This window comes from Coenobita brevimanus, chromosome 102 (assembly GCF_032717465.1).
Source record: "Coenobita brevimanus isolate Jiangsu-jjx chromosome 102, ASM3271746v2, whole genome shotgun sequence".
NCBI classification, from domain to species: Eukaryota; Metazoa; Arthropoda; class Malacostraca; order Decapoda; family Coenobitidae; genus Coenobita; species Coenobita brevimanus.
The window spans coordinates 25,409,347-25,431,873 of NC_137055.1; positions in this window are offsets into that span (position 1 = coordinate 25,409,347).

The following is a 22,527-nucleotide window of genomic DNA, read 5'->3' on the forward strand; positions in this document are numbered from 1 at the left end:
TGGGGAAGGATAAATGAGATGGCCTGGCACTACAGCATCCAATTTATTAAGTGTTACAGTTATAGTTACAGTTACAGTGGCGGCGGATGTGCCCCTTGTGAAGCAGCGTCAGGGTTTGATTTATCGAGTCAGGTCTGATTGGGTTGGCGGAGTGATTAGAAAGATAGTGTGATGTATGAAAGGCCATGAGTTCGATCCCAGGCTGAGACAGGGAACAGTTTGATTAACTAAATTTCGTTAAACACGAGCTTGGCTGATCTTCTGCAAAGATCACTGACATTATATATATATATATATATATATATATATATATATATATATATATATATATATATATATATATATATATATATATATATAAACTTTCCAAATCCCAATGCACAAGCCCTAAATAAGACAAACTCAACATGTACACTGTACCGTATTCATTATCGGTGGAGAGTCTTGGTGCCCACTCAGCTGCGTGACAAAGTAGGGTAGGAGGACTTTTGGACTTCAGAGAATGGGCTGTTAACCCTATTCCCAGAATCCGGTACATAAGAGCAAAAAAATCTGAAATCCTTCATATACATAATTCTCTCTCTCTCTCTCTCTCTCTCTCTCTCTCTCTCTCATAACTAAGTGACTTCCTGTTTGTCACCTCGAATCATTCTCAGTACTGCTTCGCTCCAGATTCTGGTTCACATTCTGTTTAGGTTCCTGTTCAAGGTGGCGTAGAAGACTTCATACCAGCTCTTCATTATCGATCTATTTTTCCTAAAACGCCTACATATCCTATGTTGTGTTCTTGATGCAAGCAATGTTAAAGCTGAATATACAGGAAATCCTCAGTAACTATTAAGACATAATGTGTAAAGTTAATATCTAAGGATTAAATGCATTGAGGCCTCTTATGCCAAAGGAGAATACTGCCCTTGGCTTCCACTACGCCTTGAGCCATGGCGGACATCGGCTGCCTTGGAGCTCACATCATTAACTACAGATATTTATCTTCCTTTGTCTTCCCCACAAAACTGTTAGCCATCTAAAGGTGACAGTGATTTTTCTTTTTATCCTGGCCATTCAATTGGGTATGCTCATAATAATATTTACACTACTGCCAGATGATTTTAGATGATTTTAGTCAGCAGATGGGGGACTTCTGACAGTGAAAGGAGTAAATCCTCTTATATTCTATAAAATCACTGCCATATATTCAGTACTCCTAAACATAGTCATGAGATGAATATCGTATCTGTAGGGACTTTGATGCATGGTTGTGAAGAGAGCGGACTTATGCTGAGCTCTTCTCTAGCTTGTAGGGTTGCCTCACTGGCTGTCTTTTTTTTTCAACCTTCTGGTGGTCGATAGGATAGTTAGTACTCATTTTCCTCCTCTCCCCGTTAGTTAGAACAGTAGGTGTCTGTTCTACTATACTGAGTTTACCTTTGCTTATTGCCCACGGAGGGTCCCCCCCACTGATCGCTCTGGGGCGTGAATTGACACGGTCGGGCCTCCCTGGAGTGGTTTGAGAGGGCAACCTTAAGACATAGGTGTTTGACCCCATGTTGTTTGGCCCTTGCTTGTTTTCTCTCCTCCTTCCCACTTCCCCCATTAGGGGGGAGTGGTACTACGGCGGACGCCCCTACTGCCTGATCGACCCCCGACTGAACCACGGACTGACAGCCTCCAGACAGAACGGCCCCAGACTCGTCTGCCCCGTGACATAAATGTAAATAATGCTGAATTCGTTCTCGTCCATGCTCTAGGTTCCACTCCCTTGAGCAGTCTCAATCCTTTTGTGATTAAGAAGGTTATTGATGGCTGTGCTGGGGAGGTGGAACAAGTCAAAAAACTTACAAACGGAGACCTCCTCGTAAAGACTTGCAATTCATCCCAGGTTAAGGACTTGTTGAAGCTGCGCAAGTTTCATATCTATGATGTCGAAGCCAAGATCCCAACTTCCATGAATTCCTGCAAGGGTGTTATCACTTGCAGGGATCTCATGGTGATGAGTGAGGAAGAGATCATAGAGGAACTTGCTCAGCAAGATGTCATCGATGCTAGATTTATCACCAGATTTTCGAAAGGTGTCAGGACAAAGACTGCAACCGTCATTCTAACTTTTGGTAAAGTGTCACTGCCTAGCCAAATAAAAATTGGCTACGAAATTGTTCATATCCGGCCATACATCCCCAACCCTTTCCGTTGTATGAAATGCCAGTTATATGGGCATGGTGCAAAGACTTGTCGGGCTTCCCAGCCAGTGTGTAGCAAGTGTGCAAGCCAAGGTCATGATGCGGAACATTGTACATCTGAGACGGTATGTTGCTTTCACTGCAAGGGCAATCACTCCACTTCCTCTAGGGACTATCCCAAGTGGAAGGAGGAGAAGGAGGTCTGCACAGTGAAGGCAACTGAGGGCATTTCCTATTACGAAGCTAGAAAAAAGGTGGAGTTGCATGCAACTCCCACGCCGAATAGGTCCTATGCTTTGGCGGTAATGTCTCGTCCTGTGATGTGCTCTGTATAGACACAGACTGATCCTGTCCTTCTCCCTCCTGCCACTCACAGTACCTCTCAACCTCGGCCTCCCGTCCACTCCAACTCTCTCACTGACATCCCTAAGGTTTCAACCTATTCTCAGGCTGCTGCTGCCTCTCCATCAGTACGGCCTAAAGCGAAGCCTGACAAGTCTAGTAAAAGTAACATGACCACCCTCACAAAACAGTCTCGTCCTCATGTTCTTCCAGTTCCCACTCCAGCGAGGGAAAGGAAGGTTAGCTCTTCCTCGGGGGAGTCAGGGACCTAATAATTGATGACAATATGGAGGTTTCCGTAAACAAGCACCGGGATAGGTCCCCCGGTAGTCGCTCGCCTGCTGGCGGGCGACAAAAAAAGACCAAGCACACTGGCCCCCATCGTATATCTTAAACCGCCTCATTCACTGTATTACAGTGGAATTGTAGAGGTATTGGGAATAAATTACAAGATATAGAATTCTTGCTTTCTATACACAGGCCAGACGTTATTTGTTTACAGGAGATGCGCCTGGAGGATCACCCTGATCCTCCACAGTTAAAACACTACCACTCATATAGAAGATATGAAGGTCACGGAGTCGCCATATACACACACAAATCACACCCACAAACGGAAGTGATTCTAAATTCTACTCTGGAAGCAGTCGTGTGCAGAGTAAAATTTAATAACACGTATCTGTCTATTTGCTCTCTGTGCTGCCCTCCACATGGCCCCATTGATAGTGATGCTTTAAATTCACTAGTTGAACATCTCCCTGGGAATAAGTTAGTGTTGGGCGATTTTAACGTCCATCACTATCAGTGGGGTAGCTTGAGGATTGATGGTCGTGTGGAGCAAGTAGCCGACCTAATACTACAGTCCAACTTCTGTCTTCTGAACGATGGTAGAGCGACTCGTGTAGATGATCGTACTGGTAACTTTTCGGCCATTAACTTATCTTTGGCCTCCTCTGGTATACATCAAGATATTTTAAGGAATCCTTATGACGACTCCTTGGGAAGTGATCACTTACCCATCTGTCTTTCTTATACACGCGACATTGTTTCGGACCCTCCACCTCCAAAATTTAACAAAAGAAACCAGATTGGGGATCCTACTCAAGGATCACTAATTTAGATATATCTGGGGAGACCATGGATGTTAAGGTCGAAAATATAACCCAATCTATATTACATGCAGCTGAGGCTGCTATTCTCAAGACTTCTACAGCTCATGCAAAGCATAGAGCACATTGGTGGACGCTGGATTGCCGACAAGCATTAAGAAAACGCAATAGGAGATACAGGACTTTTGATTGTCAGCCCACTGAGAAAAATTTTATTGCATACAAACAAGCATGGGCTGAGGCAAGGAGAATAATAAGAAGGGCCAAACGTGACTCCTGGTGGTCCTTTGTGTCCATGGTGACTCGTACAACACCATTACATAAAGTCTGGTCCACTATAAGAATACTAAATAATAAAGGCCCATATTTCCCGATCACCACCCTTCAGGTTAATAATAACATCTATGACAAGCCCGTGGACGTTGCTAACATCCTCGCCAGGAGTTTTTCTCATGTAAGTAGCTCAGCCAATTATGACCCGCGTTTTCAACACCATAAACGCACGGCTGAGCTACAGATATTAGACTTTGCCACAGAAGACGTAGACTCCCTGTACAACAAAGAGTTTACACTAGATGAACTGCTCCTTGCCCTTAAATCCTGTAAAGACACCAACCCTGGACCAGACACCATCACGTACGGTATGATCCAGCATCTTAATCAGGACAACCTGATTAAGATGTTAGCATTGTACAATGAGATTTGGGCGTCTCGAACGTTCCCAGACTCATGGCACTTTGCGCACATCATACCGATACCCAAAGAGGCTGGTCATCTTATAAATCCCACTTCATTTCGTCCTATTGTGTTGACTTCTTGTCTATGTAAGGTCATGGAATGTATGGTAAACAATAGGCTTCTTTTTGTTTTAGAGTCGAAGAATTTGTTAAATGATCAACAATGTGGCTTCCGTAAACACAGAAGTTCACTAGATCATTTAATGAATTTGGAGCATTGTATTGCAGAGGGATTTGCCAATAAAGAATTTATGATAGGGGTGTTCTTGGACATCCATAAAGCCTATGACATGACATGGCGACACGGTATACTAATGAAGCTCTATGCTTATGGTTTAAGAGGAAATTTGCCTATTTTCATTTTAAATTTCTTAAGGGACAGGACTTTCTCTGTCAAATTGCCCCGTAACGTAACATCGGATATATTTATCCAGGAAAACGGGGTGCTGCAGGGAAGTGTGCTTAGTCCTACTTTATTTAGTATTATGATCAATGATATTCTGTCATCAGCTCTCATCCCAAGGAATCTTAAATACTCGCTCTACACTGACGATTGTGCAATATGGCACTCTTCTCGTAATGCACAATTTTCGGCTGGGCTGATTCAAGCCCTTGACACCGCCCACCTATGGGCCTTGCAGTGGGGATTTAAGTTTTCCGTCCGTAAGTGTGCCGCTGTAGTCTTCACTAATCGTAAAGTACCTAATTTGTGCTTAACTTTGGATAATCAGGCGGTACCTTTTCAAAATTCTGTAAAATTTTTTGGAATATATTTTGATAGTAGAATGAATTTTAAACTTCACGTTAATACTTTGCTTGCTCGTTGTGATAAACTGTTAAATGTCCTCAAGTACCTAGTGGGTACTACCTGGGGTGCTGACAGAAAATCTTTATTAATGGTGTATAAGTCCCTTATTCGATCAAAGCTAGACTATGGCGCACAGGTGTATGGCTCGGCATCCGATGCCACGCTGAAAGGATTGGATGTGCTAAAGAATAAATATTTGCGAATGTATTCGCCATGACCACCTGGCCTTGTCCTACAGCGTAAGGACATTTAGGAAAAGTAATATCGGCAATGTGGCCTGTAACCCCCCTGCGTCAATACCACCACCTACTGCAGGGGGTGCGTTGGCCACTTGCCGTTCACCTCCACTTACTGACTCAGGAGCTTGGTGTGGACCCCAGTGACTGTGACAAGTTGGTGTTAAAAAATATAGCGCCTTGGGAGCCACCTGGCTTTACAGTTGATGTTACATGGCTCCCAGCACCAAAGGCTAAGGCGCCGGAGGCGGAGGTCCACCACTTTTTTCGTAACATCATCATTCGTCACTTGGGGTCCCACCACTTGTACACCGACGGCTCCAAGTCGAGTGAATGTGTAGGTGCAAGTGTGTGGTCGACTGAATGTGCCCTCAGGTATTGGTTGCCGACTCATACATCTGTGTTTACATCAGAACTTTTTGCTATTGACAAAGCCATAGACTATGGTCTCAATTCTAGGCATGACTCATTTGTCATATTTTCAGACTCAAAATCAGCCCTTCAGGCAATTACATCTTGCACTACGGACTCTCACGAGATCCAGGGCCACATCATTAATAAGTTGCATTCATGCAACAAGTCATTCACGCTGATCTGGGTGCCTGGTCATTGTCGTATCTACGGCAATGAGCAGGCTGACTTACTTGCAAAGTCGGCTGTAGAGCTCGAGGAGACTTGGGACGTTCCTCGTGATCCACGGTCGAGTCTTTCTCTTGGAAAGAATTCAACAAACCTTCTGTGGCAAGGTCAGTGGACCAGACTAAATATTCCAACCTGTAAGCCGTGCCTGGGCGACTGGGACACTGCCAACCGTCCCAATCGCCTAGAAGAAAAAGTGTTGGCACGGCTACGGCTCAATGCCACCATTTTAACTCACATGAAACCATATATGGAAAGACACTTCCCATCGCACTGTGACATCTGTGATGCGGTGTTATCTGTCAGTCATATCATCCTGTACTGTCGGTGATTTATTCGTGAACGTGCTTCACTTATAAATTACTGCGGCGCAGCAGATGTCCCCTTCACCCTTTCCTCCATCCTGGGTGATGGGGACATTGTTATGACTGATAAATTGATGGCTTTCTTGAGAGAGACCGGACTGATCAGAGTGATGTGACTTTTTTACTGTGTGGTTATGTTTTTATCAACGGTAAATATGTATAGATTGTTATATTAATTAGGGTTGACAGTTGACATATTTGAAATAGTTCCTCCTCCCACTGATCTATTTCTAATATTGATGTCCCCTACATTAAGCCGAGTTCCTCGCCTGACAGTCACCAGCTGATGAATGCAAGTGTCCAATATAGAAAGGTATTGGGCACTTGCAGTCGATGGCGGTCTGCTGGGCGAGGTTCCTCACCTTTTGTACAAATTATGTAAATACATTATACCATCTTGCTTAAGTTATTCTAATTAGGGCCGACAGGTGACGTATATGGAAATGTTCCTGACTCGTCTGGTTCCCTTTCATATATTGATGTCCCCTATATTAGGTTGTGCCTAGACTGACAGTCACCAGGTGATGAGTGCAGGTATGTAACGTAGAAAGGCATTACATATCTGCAGTCGATGGTGTTCTCTTGGTCGAGGCTTTTTTAACATTAGTGTAGGTCAAGTTATTTGTCTCTTAGGATTTAGTATGGGTTAGCGATTTGTCTGTTAGGTGGTTAGTTTTAAGGTCTTTAGATTAGGTATGTTTATTTATAAGTAATATAAGGTTAAAAATATAAAAAAATTAAAAAATATAATAAAAGTCAAAACACAAAAAATAACAAAATAAAAATTATTATATATATATATATATATATATATATATATATGTACGTGTGCATGAAAGTGTGTATGTTCATATGCATGGATGTGTGTATGTTCATATGCATGGATGTGTGTATGTATGTATGTATATATATATGTTCATATATATATATGTATATATATGTTAATGTATATACATATATATATTTTGCCTTAATGACCAGGGGCTCCGGCCTCAATGGTCGATAGGCAAAAAAAAAAAAAAAAAAAAAATCCGTAACACACTACTGACTGTGGTTGGTAGTATAAATTATCGTACATTCATTTATCACTGCCAATTATTCCTTCTGTCAAAGGACATTTTATAATATACCTAAGTCTCTCTTTATTTTACCATTTGGCAGATTATTAGAACTGCAGTAATTAGAGGCAACCCTTTTTTTTTCCCTCAATCTCAGAAGTTTTTTGTTGAAAGCATCGTCTGCTTTTGGCAGAAATAAAATAAACAATTGGCAGGATAGCTAAATGAGTTAAAAATGACTGTGGGAAAATGTGTGTAAGGGGAAGTGAAGAATAAAGAGCGAGGTAAGTCTGGAATGAGAGACCACGATGGTGCGGAAGAGAAGAGGCGTTGATGGATACAGACGCAAGAGGCCGCTATCACTCAAAGTCTTCTAGGAAACTGCCCTATTCCCTGAGGTATTTTGCACATCCTGTGTGACGGTGATGGGGAAAGGATAAACCTGAACAAAACAACCTTTTTTCACACCTCGACCCGCCAGGGGTCGACGGGGTGGATGGCTGGGAAAAGAAAAGGAAGTTAAACGAAACGAAATGAAGATATACTCATAGGAGGGGTACATGGAATGAGGGACTACTCATGGTAGAGCTACATGGAATGAGGAAACATTAATGGTAGGGCTACATGGAATGAGGAAATACTTATGGTAGGCTAGAGCTACCTATGGAATGAGGAAATGCTTGTGGTAGAGCTTCATGGAATGAGGAAATACTTATGGCAGAGCTACATGGAATGAGGAAATACTTATAGTATAGCATGAGGAATTACATATAGCAAGGATACAAGTAATCAGGAAATACAACTGGTAGGACTTTTTACAGTGAGGAAATGGATATTCTAGGACTACATGGCATAACAAAATATGATTGTGAGCTATTTGCAGTGAGGAAATACTCGTGCATATGCTTCGGCTATATGTAGAATGGAAATCTGCTGAGAGAGAGAGAGAGAGAGAGAGAGAGAGAGAGAGAGAGAGAGAGAGAGAGAGAGAGAGAGAGAGAGAGAGAGGCAAACAGGCAGGATTTTAAAAGAATGGGAAGTGTAAAAAAATCGAATTATGTATTGCATATGGAAAGGTTATATAGGCTGTGGGTGTTAGTGAAACCTGAGAGACTGGCAAAAGATGTAGGAAATAAAAGCTTCTTCGCCTTCTCTTCATCCCGCATACCCTAAGTTTAACCCAGGAACCGCGCTATTCGAAGATTTTTATCCGTCCCTGCCCCGGAGGGGCTCGGGGACGGGTATTGTTTTCACTCGGACTGTCTCTTTGTTTGTCTGTCTGTCTGTCTGTCTGGTAAAAACTTTATGCGAAAACTACTGGTGCGATTTTGACTTAAATTACAAGAATGATGGGTTCTGACCTTCTGATCACCTGATTAAATTTTGGACCAAACTGCGTCAAGGCCCAGGCCGTAGGCCAAAAAAATGTAAAGGAACAAATATATTTTCGCCACAGCTTCTTTCATTTTCGTCATATCGACATGAAACCAAAACCAAAAGATGTATTTTCAAATCTGCATCCTATAAAATGCCTCATTAACCCAGTTATCGGCAGGGGGGTCAATGTCATGTGGGTTGGGCCTAAAAATTTCAAATGGGCATAAAATCGTCAGTTTTCGCCCTATTTACTCCAAATCTGATGTGTGACATCTTTGACTAGACATCCTGTTGTGTTTATACATCAGTACCAAAATGACTGCTGAGGACGGGTTTGCTGTGCCTTGGCACCGCTTCGTGTAAGACATGTTATTACTTTCTATAAGTATTCTTATAGTATTTTATCTGTGGTATCACAGTTCACTTCAATAAATCACACGCCCACTTGCATTTCAAAACAGTAATTTAACCTGATATCATAATTAAGTACAACAATTAATGTATTTATCCCAGTTATATTTCCAAGTCAAAACTCACTGAAATGCCATGTTCTCTCTCAGTCTAATTAGTCACTTCATTGTCAAGCCATTGCATGATATTAAGACGTGGCTAATGGCCAAGTATATTTATACCCAAAAAAAGAGAATCCAGAGTGTACAGCGATTATGGATATGACAGACAGTGAACACTGAGATTAAATAACATGATGATAAATCAAAATGTGGTGAAGGAAAGAGCAGTAAAAGTACGCACCTTTTCTTACAAATTAATTATCACTAGCAATAAAAAAAAATATTGGGAGGCTTTTAATGTAGCAAATTAATGCACTTATTTGCTTTTTAACTGAACATAGGTCATTATGTCCAGTTAGACACTGAGGGTTTATGACTGAGAAGGCAGGTTCTGTGACCTTCACTTAGTACAGTAGTTCAGTATAAGTGAAGATTGTAACTGATTATAGCACAGTAACTTTAGTGTAACTTACAAGACTCTAACAAACTCAGTAATTTGTTATGTTAACTGGAATTAACTACTGTTGGGAAAAAATAAAAGAAAAAGATTTCTGTGTAGGGATAATATTCATTGTATTGTTGCGAGAGAATCATAATATTGGATATCCTGTTGCCGCCAAAGTTACGCTGTTTTTCCCCCTCTCGCGGCCTGTGCTTTACCAACGTCGGTGAGGGAGAAAAACAAGTGTGGCGTGAAGGAAAAATAGCCTCTTATTCGATCTGAGCCAGTGCGGAAACGCTCTAGGTTAAGTAAAAAGGATATCCTGGATTGGGCTAAGCAATTCAAGCCCTGTATTTCTTCTTAGGAGGCTCTCAAACAACTCCTCCCTAACATTTTATATTTGCATTTGGCACAGAATATAGTATTCTGTTCTGACAACCACTCTCCCACCGGGTAGGGGGTCCGGTCCTCCTGTGACTTCCATATGATCTGATGCAGATACAAAATATTTTTTTTTTTTTTTTTTAATATATCGACATTTGAAAAGTACTGTAACGTGCATCTGAATATTAACGCGATAAGTGCAAAAATGTAAGGCGAAATATTCGTGCTGCAAAGTCCACAATACCTGGAAAATAGCGGCAAGATACTAAATCACATTCGCATTTACTCTGAAGTTTCGCTACACCTCCTCATCCATTTATATTTTTCAGTTAACACTATAAGATCCTGTTGCATGTTACCAATTCTCTTCATGTCGGTACTGAAAAGCCAGAAAGTAGACAGAATACCAAAGTGTAACAGGCAAAATAATTCGTTATAGAGGAGGGGTATGATGTCTCATTTCCTAATGAAAATACGGCTTACTGAGCAAAATGGCCTCATGACTATTAAGCATGAACTTCCGGGAGCAAAAGAGCAAATTACTGCACAGTGATTGTTAGTTTTGTATTGAATTTACCCATTAATTGCGAGAGACAGACTGACAAATGAGGAAGTGAAGGACATTGTGGTGTGAATGCATGTGTAAGAAAGCGTTAGGAGAAATACAGTGAGGTGGCTTGGCCGTGTGGAGAGGATGGAGAACGAGATACTAACGAGGAGAGTGTGTGTGAGTGAAATGGAAGGGGGGAGAGAGGGAGGGGGAGGCGGAGGATGAGAGGGAAAGATGTAGTGGAGCGGTATATGACAGAGGGTGGTGTGAGCTGGACGGAGGGCAGTGATATGGCGTGGGATAGGGCGACATGGAGGCGATTTGTCTGTGAACACCTCTTACGGGATTAAAGCATCTGGCAATAGATAGATAGAATTATATGAAGATGCCTCTAGGTTCATTAAAAGTATCAACTGGAGTGGTAGATGGAATATAAGGTATTACCTTCAGGGGTTGCTAGAGGCTGTTTTCAACGCATGTAACAGCTTTATCTGAAAGTATCAGAAACACTGTAATACTGCTGGTCTGTCTTCTGTCCGGTAGCGTACATGACATTGGGCATAGTTTCCAATCGAAATGAGAACAGATTTACTTCCAGTTGACTTTTTTTTTTTCCAGTCGACATAAGGCTAGATTCATAATCCAGTCATCAGGCAAGACATCTTGCAGTTGATATGAGGCCAAATATATGCCAGTCGACGTGAGAGTTGAATCTTTAGTTGACAGGAGACTGAATTTATTGTCCAGACAATGATATTTTTTTAATGTTCATGAAAAATAAGCATTACTATAATATCTGCATGTTTCAGCTAGACTAGAGGGATATGAACAAGAGGAAAGTTTTGGTTTATTACGGCTTATTTATTTAACAGAATTCACCACATTCATGTACATCATACTAGCCCATTGCGTACAGGCTATACAAAAAGTTCCGGCACCCTTACGGCACGATACATTATGCCACACCACACAAGGCATTCTGAATCAGCTCCTGAATTATGGTGCGTGGTTGGTATCCCTGGCCCTTTGTTGCTGGTGTGTGTTACTTCGTCCGCTAATGATGAAATCCAGTGAGGGAGGGAGAGAGGTACAGGGGTACCAGCCACACCACGTTTCAGGCCGTCTGTAACAGTGATCGTTGCTAAGGGTATCAGAGCAAGGGGTGGCGAAAAATATTTGAGAGGGTGTACATTCTAGTAGGGATCATAAATTTACTCCTGCTTTCCTGGATACTCCTTTTTCTCATGCCAGATTGGTATGAATAAAGAATAAGTAAGCATATTATATTTACCTACGTGCGCTCCGGTGTCCTCTGTCTCTTAAGGATTGCTTAGATCCATAATTTTAACTGCCAGCGTGTGCCTCCTGGCGTGTTCAGTTGGAGTTAGCTGTTGACATGAATACACCAGGTGATGTAAGTCTACTACCACAATTCCCTCCAACCACTCCAGCTCATTTCTTTCTCTTTATGGTTTTATTTGAAATCACACCACACATCACATGGATCAAAGAATGGAGATGACAGGCTAAAACTGAGGAAACACAGCCTCCTGTTGTGGTAAATAATGCAGCTGATTGCCAAAAAGGCATTTGTATTTTATACTGGCACTGAAGCACATAACCTATTGCTAGCAGGACACACATATCAAACATATAGGCACCTAATTCATGTGACGTTTAATGATTTAGAATACAAGAACTGTCCTATGACTTCTTTTACCTTAATAAAATCATATGATTTTACCGAAATATTCCCGACCATGAAAACGTTAACATCGTGCAGTACTTCCTATTATTTGCAATAACATTATTACATTGTATGACACTGTAACACTGTACCTCGAAGACAATGGTTCCATCCCGCTGTAGATAACCTCATAAATATCATGGCATATTAGGTATTTCGTGCATTTTATTGCAACACCATAGTATTTAATACTATTCAGCATCTGGCCGACCTTACTCAGAAGGTGAGAAGATTATTATGATGACGTCCATATCATTTTAAACTATATTTATGCCACCTGATGATATTTTTCCGCGTAAGTTAGACCTTGCATTGTGAAATCGTTCGTGCTTTGCAGTATTTGAATGACGCATTGACTTTCACATTTTTGGACAAAAACGACCCTAAATTCCAAAGAAAATGTCAGTTCCTGTTGTTATCAAATCTGTGGCAAAAAAACGACTTTATTGACCGAAAGAAAAATGAATAACGGAATATTATTTTGTACATGAAAAAATAACAGCCCTTTTATTAAGAGTGGGAGAGTGGACGGGTAGGCTAGTGTTTATCATTTTCACTGTCCAGTGTGTCCGTAACGCAACATCCAGTCTAACTACTGTACGTCTAATTCTCGGAACTGTACAAAAAATGATGGAAACTTAGGGTCTGACTTCCCCATCCGGCCGTGAAACGTTAGGAAACTCCTTAGGCCTGTGCACGTACACACACACACACACACACACACACACACACACACTCTCTCTCTCTCTCTCTCTCTCTCTCTCTCTCTCTCTCTCTCGAACCACTTGCTTAGTTTTCCACAGGGGAATTTTGGAGATTTGACCCTGCAAAACAAATTCATGGTGAATCAGCTAGTCATTGACACATCATCCTGGGTCTCCCATCGACTGAACATAAAATATAATAGTGCCATGAATAAAGCATAAAACAGTCTTCACGCTGGAAGCGTTAATGACAATTGTGCCACACCCGTAGTCTACCATAGGCCTCGTTCCAACAGAATAAAATCATACAACCCTAGCAAGAATATTATTAAAGAGGCGTCACTGTTCTTAAATGGTTACTGTAGACGATCTCATTCCACTTCTGATTTATTCATTTACTTATTTCTTATTTTATTTTTATTTTTAACCAGAAGTCGCCACCGTAGTGAGCTGAATCAACCGTATGACAGCGTTATGAATGTCAAGTACACCGTCATCCTACTGAAGACGTTAAAGGAATTTGTGTCGTGCTATTTCTCTATTAAAACTCTATCAATAGTTGGATAAAATCGCATGGCAGTAACAACAACTATAGAAAACGACGCTGGCACACTTCCGTGGCATAAGCTTTTTCCAGTTGAGTTAAATCGCTTGATATCCAGTAACAGATTACCTGTAACAATCAGTGCCATACGGTCCCATTGGAGGCGTGGGGGCCCCAGGAAAGGTTGCTGGATTCAAAGTACGTAACACCATCAGCACGACAACATTATTCAGACTGTATTCTTGATGCGACTATATGATGTGATTCAGTTTAAGGGAGACTTCTCGCTACGTAGGCTTCACATACACACACACACACACACACACACACACACACACACACACACACACACACACACACACACACACACACACACACACACACACACACACACACACCTGATGGCGCTGTCAATAAAGCACTAGATCTCCAGTTCAAAAAACCTGATTCGAATCTGCTCTGGTATACGCGCTGCTCGTGAGGGGACGTGAGCTCTCTCCGACTGTGTAGCTCAAGGTACGCTGTGGTGGAGGACCCGCAGGGGTTCGATACTCGGTGGGGTAAAGATTAGGCGGACTATCTCCATGTTCCTATGGCTCACTCTGGCCTCAGTGTGACTTGGTATTATAGGGTGTCGGTGCTGATAAGGAGCAGTCAGGATCAGACTGTTGACCCGTTTAGATTAGGATACTAGAGCAAGGATGTGTGTATGATGTCAGTGGGTGCAATGAATATTAATAAACCGAAAACAATAATAAAAATAATAAAATAATAATAATAATGATAACAATAATAATAATAATAATAATGATAATAATAATAATAATAATAATAATAATAATAATAATAATAATAATAATTACACCTGGAATGTAAGGGGTGCAAATGATGAGGTGAAAGAGAGAGATATTGGCCAGGTGCTTGAGGGTGCGAAAGTGGATGTATGTGGAGTAACTGAAACTAAATGGAGAGGTGAGAGTGTGAGAGAATGGGAGTATGGATGAGGTATACGTGCAGGAATAGGTGAGAATGAGAGGGCAAAAGAAGGAGTGTGTATTGTTGTAAGTAACAGATGGAAGGAGAGCATAAGAGAGTATGGATCAATCGGTTCAAGGATTGTGCAGGTAAAACTGAAAGTTGGACTACAAATGTGAGCGATTGTGTGCGTGTATGCACCAACACAGGATCGTGCAAGCAGAGTAAGATAAGATTTCTGGACAAAGGTGGAAGTGTGCATGGAAAAGTTTGAAAGGAATGATAGCGTGTTTTTGATTGGTGATATGAATGGTAATGTAGGGAATGTGAAAATGGATGGCGTAGTTGGTGAGTGGGGTGTGCCTACTAAGATAGGTGAGATAGGTGAGAATGGTGATAGCCTATATCCTCTTCAGGCACAAAATGATCCACAGGTATACATGGCGAGTGATGAGAAGGGTGGATGGTGAACTGAATGAAAGGAAGGCAGTGATTGATTATGTGTGTGTGGATGAAAGGATGCAAAGATGTGTAATGAATGCAAGAGCATATCGAGGTTGGGGAAGTGGACTTTCTGACCACCATCATCAAGGTCCAAGTAAAATGGAGAAATAAAAGAAGGGAAAGACGGGAGGAAAGAGTAGATGTATGGAGAGTGGAAAGGTTACATGAGGATGAGAAAAAGACAGAATATTAGAGAGAAGTGGAGGAACGATTGGGTAAATATGAATTAGGGCAGATGGAGGATGTGGAGGGTGTGTGCAAGATATTCACAGAGGAAATATGTGCAGCATGTAAGGTGGTGTGTGGGGTGATGAGAAGACGAAAGGGGATGCAAGAGACAGCATGGTGGAATGAAGAGGTGAGACAGGCTGTGGCACAAAAGAAGAAAGCATATAATGAATGGATGAGAAATAGGAGTGTGGATTAAGTTGAGAGATGGAAGGAAGAGTTATACATAGAAAGGAAGAGAGAGGTGAAAAGATCAGTAAGAGAATAAGAAGAGAGTGGATGAGGAATTCGGAAGGAATTTGAGTGTCAAGTGGAGGGAATGTAGGAGAATGTTCTGGAAAGAGGTGAAGAGAGTTAGACAGGATGGCAATGAAGTTTGTAGGGGAGTGAAAGATAAAAATGGTAGATTACCAGCAGAGAGGGGAGAAAAAGTGAGCAGATGGAGAGAACACTTTATTGAATTGCTGAACATAGAGAATGAAAGTAATGCGAGTATAGGTGGCTGGGGAATGGCTATGAGAAGGAGGGAGGTGAGAAGACACGAAGAAATCAGTAGGATGGAAGTTGTGGAAGCAATGAAGAAAGTCAAAAAGGGGAAAGCCCCAGGAATTGATGGAGTGTGTGGTGAAATGCTGAAGCATGGGACAGAGATAGTAGTAGAATGGATGTGGAAGATGTTCAGATTGGCCTGGGAGGAAGGTAAAGTCCCGGAGGATTGGAAGTCAAGTATAATTATTCCCTTGTATAAAGGGAAAGGGGAAAAAGAAGTGTGTGGTAATCATAGGGGCATTTCTCTTCTTAGTGTAATAGGAAAAGTATACGGTAGGATACTTATTGACTGAGTTAGGGAAATAACAGAGGAATTAGTTGGAGAAGAACAGGGAGGCTTTAGGAAGGCAAGAGGTTGTGTTCATCAGACATTTATTCTTAGATCTTTAGTGGAAAAGTGTCTAGAGAAGGGAAGGAAGTTGTATGTGGCCTTCATGGATTTGGAGAAAGCATATGACAGGGTGGACAGACAAGGATTGCGGAAAGTATTAAGAATATATGGAGTAGATGGGAAGTTGCTGAATGCTCTGAAGAGTATGTATGGGGATGCTAAGGCTGCAGTGCGTGTGGATAGTGAACTGAATGGGTTTTTCTATTTGAAGGTTGGGTTGAAACAGGGATGTGTCATGTCTCCATGGTTGTTCGATCTGTATATGTATGGGGTTATAAAAGAGATACAAGGTAGGGCAGTGGATGTTGGAGTGGCCTTAATGAGAGAGAGCAGTGTTTGGAAACTCCCTGTACTGTTGTTTGCTAATGATACTGTGTTGTTATGTGAAGATGAAGGGGAGCTGCAAGGCTTGGTGGATGAGTTTCGGAGAGTGTGTAAGAAACGGAAATTGAAGGTGAATGTAGGAAAGAGTAAAGTTATGGTCTTCATGAGAAATGATGTCAGTTAATTTACAGTGAGGTTGGATGATGAGGAAATGGAAAATGTGAGTACGTTTAAATACTTGGGTAGTTTGGAGGATGAAGTGCTTGAAAGGTTACAACAAGGAAGAAAGGTTGCTGGTTCCCTGAAGGCAGTGTTAAGAAACAGGGAAGTGAGCATGGAAGTGAAAAAGTTATTACATGACAGTATTGTGATACTAACTCTGACATATGGAAGTGAAGCTTGGACGTTGTTGGAGGGATATAAGTCAAGAGTGAGCACAGTAGAAATGAGTTATTTGAGAGGAGCCTGTGGAGTCACATGGAGAGACAGACTGACAAATGAGGATGTGAAGGAGCGTTCTGGTGTGATGTGAATGTGATAGGAAGTATTAGGAGAAACACACTGAGGTCGTTTGGCCATGTGGAGCGGATGGAGAGTGACAGACTGACGAAGAGAGTGTATGTGAGTGAGGTGCAGGGGGAGAGATGGAGGGGAAGGCCAAGGATGAGATGGAGGGATCGAGTGGAGAGGTATATGAGAGAGGGGTGTGTGAACTGGGTGCAGGGCAGTGAAATGGCGGGGGTCAGGGTGAGGTGGAGGCGATTTATTTGTTGCCACCCCGTATAAGGGATTAAGGCGTCTGGCAATAAATAGATAGATAGATTATTATAGTTATTATTATAATTATTAAAGTTATTTGTATTTTTATTATTATTATTATGATTTTTGTGTGTGTGTGTGTCTGACCCTGGGCATAGGCTTGACAGCCTGCTATCAAGGCTCAGTAGTCCTCCTACATGTCATACACCCCTACATGTCACCACTTCGGCGCTAACACCCACCGTCCATATTGAATACATGCTAGGTGTGCCTCATACAGGACTGGTGTATTGGTATTAGCGTGGGTATTTTTACGACATGTCGGCGGGTCTTCTTGTAAATCAGTACAGTCTGATATAATGAAATTCAAATCCTTAATCTGTTCCCTGCCCCGGCGGGGATTTGAACCTGGCTTCGGTAGGACTGCAGGCCACCTCTCTACCGATTGAGCCACCGCCTGTTTGTAATTATCATATATGTTTCTGTTATTATATATGGCGGTCGTGGTAGTAATAGTAGTAGTAGTAGTAGTAGTAGTAATAGTAGTAGTAGTAGTAGGAGGAGGAGGAGGAGGAGGAGGAGGAGGAGGAGGAGGAGCAGCAGCAGCAGTACTAGTAGTAGGAGGAGGAGTAGTAATATTAGCAGTAGTTGTACTACTTCTACCATACACTACCTGGGGTGTTCCTCAGGACTCTTTCCTGTCACCAACTCTCCTCCTTCAATTAGTAGTAGTAGTAGTAGTAGTGTGCCAGGCGCTCCGTGTTATCGTCTCGAAATCATAGTAAAAATGATTGTGGGCTCTTAGAAATTGATACCCACTCCAGCATTAAGTGGACACTGATGCATATGTGAAAGAAAATCTTAAATATCAGCTATATATTGCTTGTAAAATGTGAAAAATTGTGATAACTACGGTGTGAGGGGGAGGAAGGGTGTGTGTGTGTGTGCAGGGACCGTTAGCGAGCGAGGTGCTGACCTGAGAGGGTTATCTGGACTGGTGTCAACACCATACATTATATCATCAGCCACCCGGGACCCCGCCACCACATGTGCGCTGCCCCACACACCCTGAATATAAGTATCGCCACCCTCACTTACAAAATAAATACCTCTCTGAAGCCTATTTTTCAATTATTAACTTTGTCCACAAATAACAATGAGACGTGGGATGCCTGTCACACATCTCTTGCTCACTCCATTATCCTTGGAGCATTAACTCCATTTCCCTAACATATCAGCTGTTACCACACACTGAATATCACCCACTGATCACTAGCATACACACCACCTAATAATACTTTATAAACACTGTATAAAACACTAAATATAACAACAACTACCACTAACTATACAACAATCACCTACATACACACCACCAGCATAGCCAGGTGGTATAGAAGTGTGGCATGCAAAAACATTTAGGTAGGGAATCTTACACACACCTTAGATGACACTGTATTGTAAACACATCACACATACAGACACACACAAAATGACTGTTCTTAAATAACTATAAAACATATTATACATAGACTCTCATCATATAAATATATAACCAATCACAGTAGATAAGTCTATATTATAATAATAAACAGTACAGTAGTAATTAAAACTTGAATTTTAATATATAAAATTAATAAAAATAACTTCAATTATATAACAAATTTAAACATAGTCCTAGTTTTAAGCACACTATTATTATTAAATACAATAGTAATAAGAGTATTTTTAATATAATATCTGTATAATAGGACTAATGTAAACTCCAAAAAATTACACACTAGAACTACTTACTCAACCCTCTCAAAATTCTCTTTTATATTCAAAAGAAATACTAAACAAACCTTGTTAATGCCAATGTGCCTTAGTAAACCAAGGTGCCTCTTATCTTACCACACCACAACCACACATCACACATCACATGTCACAACACCAACACACACACACGCACACACACACTGTCCCAACGCCACACACCACACCACACTCACCCCTATACCACAGCGTCCGAAGACCCAATATCACTAAACTACACACACACACACACACACACACACACACTGCCGCTACGCCACACACCACCCTCACCCCTACACCTTAACGCCTGAAGACCCATTACTAATAAACAAGGCTCCACATTATTGCACCACACCAATTGGCCACCTACTTAACCCTTGAACAGAGAAGCGTTGTTTTACTTCATATCAAACTTTAAATACATATCGTTATCAGTTCAGTCGATTATTAGTATAAAACAGAACAATTAGATATTAACTGATATGCAAAACTAGAGAAAAACGAGCAAACTGCTTCATAACTTAATCATATTATATACAAACACAGAAGTAAAACAAGCACATTCTTCACTTATATCAAACCTTAATTTTAAATTCGTATAGTAAAATAGTAGTTCTAGTAACATTATATTTAATTCTCATTTAAAAGTACTACAAAAAGTAGCCATAATTATTATTATTAATACTGTACCACAGTATAAAAACTTTAACACCATGGCCACCCCACAGTATTGTTGTCAGTGCTCCAGTAGGCAGCATAAGTGTATCAGGTGCTCATGTGCAACAAATAGGTCACCGTGTACATACTGTAGAATGGGACCTTTCTGTATGAATGTGTTAGGGAATCACAGCCCACTAGAAGCGGCACTTGACCGCTTCCAACATGGCTGGCGACAGATTGGTGACATGGAAATTGATGGGGCGGTCACTGACAATATGCACGATCACACGGACATGCGTGGTGGTGAAAGACCCCGTGATGAAGCGAGGGATAGGGATGGACGCCAAGATGCGAGAGATATGGAAGCGCTGGGTGGGTTAAATCACCATGGGGAAGTGAATAGTAGTGAAGTTGGGGGTGAGGAACATCAGGAGGTCTATAATAGAAATGAAACTCAGGATGAAGACCACCATAGAGGAGTGCATGAAAGAGGGAATCATCCATGTATTATACGTCCTCAGAACGGTAGTGACACAAACAACGAGGAAACAGAACAGCCTCAAAGGTCTGTGCGAGAAGGTCGTCCCACATACTGGATGGGCAAATCCCGAGAAAATGCAGTAACCTGGGTGAACACCACATATAATGAAATAGTTGGATGGTCCTCAAGTAACCTTTTTGAACCTCCCAAATGCAATGCTACAACTGACATGATCAAGGAAATCACTCGCCTGATAGCCAACTACAACAATAACTCACCCATTGCCTCATTCTCTCTTAAGGTCCTTGCACTAATACCACATCTCTTCCTCAACAAGAGCCGCCTGAGAGCTAGCTTTGCAGAAAATATTAAGGCCATCCAAAGGTGGGTTGAAACATGGAAAAGAGGTGAAATCGACAACCTACTTGAGGAAGCAAGGGCCTTGCAGATGAGAATAAACAACCGAGGCAGAAGAAATCAGAATACCAACGATGTGGCAAGGATTTTTGGCAGCAAGATGAGACAGGGGAAGGTCTCGATGGCAACAAAATCCCTCTCAGCTGAATCACCAAACGGAGTACTTGACCTGACAGCTGAAACAATGCAACAACTAAAAGAAAAACATCCGACTGCACGACAAGCAAGTGCCCAGTCAAAGCTTGACGGCAACTACACTCCTCCCAATCCCATCATATATGACAGGATAACTGGAGATATGGTGTGGCGGAAGGCAATGCACACACTGGGAGGGGCATGACCGTCAGGCCTGCATGCAAAATCATGGCGAGCAATCCTCAGTAACATCAAGTTTGGGGAGGCAGCAACAGACCTATGTAACACCATTGCCTCACTGGCGAGAAAGCAGGCTTCAAGTCAGTGCAATAACATCGAAGCACTGACGGCTTGCAGACTAATCCCCCTTGATAAGAATCCTGGATGCAGGCCCATCGGGGTGGGTGAAGTCTTAAGACGGATTATAGGAAAATGCATCATGGAGGTGGTGAAAGATGATGTGAAGCAGGCAGTTGGCAACCTCCACGTGTGTGCAGGCCAGCCGGCAGGAGGTGAGGCAGCAGTTCACTCCATAAGGAAAATATTTGAGGAAGAGGACTGTGAGGCAGTATTATTAGTTGATGCCTCAAATGCATTTAATTCCATCAACCGGGAGGCAATGCTGCACAATATCAAGGTGAAATGCCCAGCATTTGCCCAATATGTGGAAAACACATACGAAGAACCAGCAGACCTCTACATTGTGGGTAAGACAGCGGCTCACGACGTCGGTGTAATCCAGTCCACAGAAGGAACTACCCAGGGGGACCCCGTTGCCATGGCTATGTATGCCCTGGCGATGACAGTGCTGCAACAACAGATCAAACACGAGGCCACCAATGTAAAACAGGTAGCCTATGCAGATGATCTCACGGGTGCTGGCAAGGTTGAGGATGTGAGGAAATGGGGGGACCTTGTAACATCTCATGGCCCTGAAATAGGTTACTACCCTAATGCCAATAAGTCCATCTTGATCGTGAAACCAGCTTACTATCAAGATGCACAGGAAGCATTTAGAGGCACAAACTTGATAGTGACTAAGGAGGGTCAGAGGCATCTAGGGGCTGTGATTGGAACCAAGGAATTCAAAGACTAATATGTGAGTGACAAGGTAAAGACATGGGTAGAAGAAATTCATACACTATGCAGCCACGTAAAAACAGAACCCCATGCAGCATACAGTGCATTTACCTATGGTGTAAAGCACAAGTGGACCTTCGTGATGAGGACCATACCAGACATCGAGTTGCTGCTACAACCACTGGAGGATGCAATCAGGGATTCATTCCTCCCATCTCTAACCAATGGCCACATCCCCAGACCAGAAGAGAGGGACCTTCTAGCACTACCACCCAGGATGGGAGGCCTTGGCATTATAAATCCAGTAGCCGTGGCAAGCTATGAACACAGAAATTCACTCAGGCTCACCGAATCCTTGTCACAGAAGATCTGCGACCAGGTTAAGACGAGTGAAATCGACCACCAAAGGCAGAAAGACATAAAGACACAGATAAGCAAGGAGCGTGAAGCAAGACAAACAGACCAACTGCAGCACATAATCGAACATCTAACACCG